Source organism: Giraffa tippelskirchi, chromosome 12, assembly GCF_054371585.1.
Source record: "Giraffa tippelskirchi isolate mGirTip1 chromosome 12, T2T-mGirTip1v1.2.pri, whole genome shotgun sequence".
Taxonomy (NCBI): Eukaryota; Metazoa; Chordata; class Mammalia; order Artiodactyla; family Giraffidae; genus Giraffa; species Giraffa tippelskirchi.
The window spans coordinates 58,585,550-58,591,038 of NC_137286.1; positions in this window are offsets into that span (position 1 = coordinate 58,585,550).

A 5,489-nucleotide genomic window follows, 5' to 3' on the forward strand; every position below is an offset into this window, starting at 1 on the left:
TATCACCTGAGTTCCTTCTCCATCGTCTGGCCACGTGTGGAGGATTCTGAGGCTTTAGGAAAGGGCAGGACCGCAGGATGGAAGCCACCTGTGTACCTGACTCCTTGGATACATGTCTTAAATAGGTTTATTTAACAAATACTAAAGCCTACAATGGGGCTTCCCAGGTGGTGCTAGTGGTAAAGAACCTGCTGCCAATGCAGGAGATGGAAGAGGCGCAGGTTCGATCCCTGGGTAGGGAAGATCCCCTGGAGGAGGGCCCGGCAACAGGAGGCTGTGGGCTACAGTCCATGGGGTTGCACAGAGCCAGACACGACTGAAGTGACTTAGCACACACAGACTTGCAATACGCTGGAGCCACGTGGAGGAAAGATGCCTGCAAATCAGGAACACTTAGACTGGATGTCAAATGACCAGGGGAAACAGCTTTCATTGTGTTAAGATGTTAACAGCGGGGGGCTTGCCTGTCACTGCAGCTAGAGCTGACCCTAACTAAGTTAGTCCTCAAGACTACTAGGGACCAGCTTGGCTGTACTAACAAACCCCACTTTGTGCACTTTCTCTGATTTCTGTAACTCCTGTAACTCCTATTAGTGAATCGGGATTTTCTGCTCAACACTTGTGAGTCTAATCCTATCAGCGAGCATGACAATCGCCTGGTCCTCCCGATAGCTTCCTATCTTTTTGCCCATTTAGTTTCAGTGTGTATCTGACTTTGACCTTTGGGGTTTCTGACCATTTTAGTTTTGCCAGCTTTGACCCTCAAAGCTTCCAAAATGCCACTCACTCCAAGATTGTACTTTGGTGCCTCCAGCCCAGGTTATTTTGGGCCCTTCTGCCTTGAAGATCTGGGCACCTTCACTTGTAAAAATCCATACTAACCTGACAGATGACTCAGTTAGCAAGAGGGTGATGACTGATATCCAGCATCTATCACAGCAGTCTGTCCTCTAGTGATCTTCTCAGTAGACAATTTAAAACCTGATCTCTGCAAATTCCTAGGACTCCACCTGGCCCATTTGGACTAAAAAAAAACAAATGAACTAATCTCAGAATGACTCTTTCATGGAACCTTCAACATTCCGTACGGTTAAAAGGTGGTCTTGCTAGTGGTACTGTGGCTGGAACAATTGGTATGAAGCCGGCTAGTCCTCACATCCGGGCCTTAAAAACCTCACCATTTCTTTAGCTTCTGGGGAGCGTGGAAAGGACCTTGGAGCTGGCAGCTTGGACTGTGCCCTTCAGTGGTCTTATGACCCACACTTAGCACTTACACCACAGAAACAACTGTTAACCATCTACCAGCTTCTAGACGGTCATCATGCTGCTAAGTCGCTTCAGTCGTGTCCGACTCTGTGTGACCGCATAGACGGCAGCCCACCAGGCTCCTCCGTCCATGGGATTCTCCAGGCAAGAGATTGGAGTGGGTTGCCATTTCCTTCTCCAACGCATGAAAGTGAAAAGTGAAAGTGAAGTCGCTCAGTCATCATGATTAGACCTCAACTCTTGAGACTCTTACCTGACCCATACGTGGGAATAAATGCTCAGAACTCTAGAAATCTCCCAGGAATAAGACATCATGGAACCCCGGCAGGACTAAGGGTGTTCCTTCATTCTCTAATAGTTGGAGAGGTGGGAAAAAAAGAAAAAAAATCAAGCGGCAAATCAGACAGATCTGAGTTCAAATAGTGACTTTGCCAACTGCTAGATATGTGAGTGTTTCCAGGTTGTATTATTCCCCAACACTCAGCTTTCTCATTTGCAAAATGGGGCACATTCTTATCTTTTGAGAACCAGATGCATTGACTGGAAAGCCTCTCTAAATGTAATTATTTGGGGAGGTGATGGAAGCGCTCTTGCCTTGCAGAGATCTGTCTGTTCTCATGCTGGGGGAAGCTTCATTCTCCTTCATTCCCATTCCTTCTCTGACATCATCAGTCTTAGAATCCCAGCCCTGCCTCTTAACAAAGTATGTAGCTTGTCCACATTGCTTAACCTCTTCACATGATTCCTCACCTTTAACATGGGGATAGTGACAGTCCCAACTCCATAGCACTGTTGTGAGTCCTGAATGAGTGAAAGTGTGTGAAGTACGTAGAACAGATCTGAGCACATTAAAGTATCAGTGAAATTATCATTCTTATAGGAAGGGATTCCTTGCCAGCTCATCGTATCTCCCCTTTTGGACAGGAAGCTCCTTGGGGCTTGAAACCTTTTCTCTTTACCTGCCACAAACTCCCATTTGCTCATCCTCAGGATGCTCAGCCGCCTCCCACTGGCTGGGAAAGGACAGGCTGTGACCAGTCCCCGGGCAGGTGAGTCTTTGGGCACAGACCTCACCCCTGAGCCTCAGATCCCATCTCTAATGTGGATGGAGCCCTGTAGCGCTGCTTCGTTACCAGAAAGAAATCTTACTGCCAGACTCTAGAGGGGGTGCGGGGTCTACTCGTAAATGTTTCTCATTGTGTGGGTGTTGGTCCAGAGTTTGCCTCACACGCACATCCAGGGATCCTTCCTTTCTGGTCACTCTCCCTCACTTCCCTTCTCCATGTCCTCTCTCTGGTGCCTCCCCGTTAACCCGACACCACACCATCTCTCCCACAAAAAATTCCCAGTCTGAGGCCAGTGGGAGTCAACAGGCTTCCCTCTTCCAGAAATAAGAGGCAGATGGCTTCAGAGGCCTGAGAATGGAACCTGACCCATAGCTTCGGTGTGCGCACGTCACATGGGTCTTTAGCTCATCTTCTATCCAAAGCCGACCTCCCAGGGAAAGGATGCTGGGAGGAAACCATCCTTCCTGGGATGCGAATAAAACTGCTGTCAGAGTCCCAGGTAACCTGCATGACATGCAAGCCCATGACTCAAGGCGCTCACTGTCACGCCCAGAGCAGGGTTGGTACTCTGTGGATGTTAGGCCTCCTCCTCGCCACAGACCCCTACCCAGCTGACTCTGGAGAAAGCCCACTCTGGTGTCCAGACCACAGACAGGTGCTCCTCTGCCTCCCGTAGAGGGGTAGGTAGGATGCTCACCACGGGCTGCCCCAAGGAACGTGTGAGCAGTACTAGGTGCGGCTGTCAGAGGCCCGGAGGAGGTGCCCAGCATTGAACCATGAAGCTGGAGGGGGTGATGGGCTCCTCGCGCCTTCTCGGGGTTCCCTCTGTGCAGGCAGGGCCATCACGGGGGTCTGCAACCACCCCCGCCTGTTCCCCCAGCGCTCACAGCATCAGGAGCTGGAATTTCACCCCTCCTTTTTCAGTGTGAGGAGCCACCAGCCTGTCTGCGTCAGGGGCCTGGACATCGGGAGGGGTTTTCCCATTACGTGCATTCCGCTTTCAAAGCAGGAAACACGGGCAGATCCTCACGGTGTTCTTTCAACCTGACGGTTAAACGTTCTTTCTCACAATCTCAGATAAGCACCCAGAGCCGCGTAGTCACAGGCTGTGTCACTTTGAGAACTACTTGATAGCTAATTATAAGTCAACACCCCAACATCACCGACAGCTAACCAGCCATCAGATGTCAGCGAGGAGACCTGCTTTAGCCTTTTCGTATGAACCGGGAGAGCAAAGGAACAAGGAGTTAGGAAGAAATGCTAGAAACAGGAACGACACATATCATTAAATAAAGCTGTGACCAGCCTTAAGTGCTGCCAGCTTCTCTGAACAGGCCACTTCCGCGCTCTCATTAACCCCAGGAAGCTGAAAGCAGCTTGTCCAGCGCAGTGCTGGGCATTTAGTCGGAACCGCCGCTGTAATGAACAAGGCAGGGCCACCTACCCCGAACCTTTCTCCCTGACTTCATTCTTCAGCCGGCCTCGAGAGTAAATAAACTTGTTTACCAAGTCCAGAATGAGGATGGCAATGAAGTCTTATTTGTGACACTGCAGTGACAAGCCTTGGTGCACAGTGAAGCTCGGGAGAGTGGAAAAAACAACCAGAGACTCTGTATTTCTGGTCAACAGCAGTCATGCAGACGTCTTGGGCCAAAGCTACTAGTCAGTATTCTTTTTTCCTTCTGATTGTGTGTCTGTAATAGAGGAAAACCTTGTTACTGTGCCTAATGTGGTAAACAAAATTATACTGTGTGCAACAAGAAGAAAAGTGAAACAAGAAGCACTGATGAATGTTCCAACGGGTGTAATCTTAGTGGCCAGTATGTGGTTTTTTATGAAACGAAGGCATGAATACAAGGACCCTAATTATTGCTTTCAATTGACAAAGTGTGGTGAATTGGAGAATGTGGCAGGACAGCTCTGGCTGGGTCTCAAGGCAGCTTTAGAAGTAAATATAGAAATTCTTGTGTACACGGCATTACATAAAAAAGTCGCCTTAAAAAGCAAGGTCAGTTTTTCATACCTTATTGAGTGGGTCTGGCGGATGACTAATTTTGTTTGCTTTTGTTGTTCTGTAGCAGGGACCCACAAACTCCAGTCCATGGGCCAGGTCTGGCCCAAGGCCTGTTTTTATAAATAAAGTTTTATTGGGAAAAACTACATTCGTTGGTTTATGTACTGTCTGTGGCTGCTTTCATGATACAACAGCGGAGTTGAGTAGTACGACAGAGGCCCTACAGCCACAAAACCTAAAATATTTGTAATTTGGCCTTTTATAGAAAAAGATCACTGACCCCTGTTCTTTTGGAAACTGTTATTTCAGAGAAGATCCACAGTCTGTTGGTGAGGTGGTGGCCAGAAGGAGGGGGGAAGAAAAAGTCACATGGCAAGAAAGAATCAGAAAGAGTATATGCCGGGGAAATGGGGGCCTTCAACTAGCATCTGGGTTCCCACATGAACAGGGAGAGGAATGGATTCTGTGTGTTTTGATTCCATTTTTAAAATAAGCAGTCTATGCAGAGCATAAATCTAAATGGAACACCTTGGGTACAAAGAGAAATTACCACATAGGTTTTTATAGAAGTATTAAACATTTTATCAAGTTATGGGATCTCTGGCTCACAAATAAATTGCATAAATATCAGCACTACAGTAAAGCCAAACATTTCTTTGGAAGCTCGCAAATGGAAGGGAAGGACCCTAATTTCCCTCTCGCCCACTGCCAGGGGAACTTAGAGCGGCCGAGTTCTCTCATTGTTAGGACTTTGTATGAAGGTCATCACTTACGTTTGTTGCTGCACATTGAGAGAAAAGAAACACACAATATTTTTCTCATGCTGGAGGGACCTCTTGCCCAATAGGGCTCATTACATTAGGCCAGTGCCTACCTGTTTAATAATTCTGTTTGGGCTCAGAAGCCGAGCAGGTCATAAGGCAGGTACCAGCCGTGGCTTTTACTGGAGGTGCAGATCTTTGAATCCCAGAGGTGGAGGTGTGGAATCGATCTGGGTAGACACTAAGTAATGTGACTATTAATACAGTAATAACACATTAGTCCAGACTGCCCAGTGTCTGGGGCTTCTTAGACAAAACATGACTTCTAGTTCAAAAAGTCCTAGTAAAACTTTTACTGCTGATCTCCTTCCCTGTTCTCTC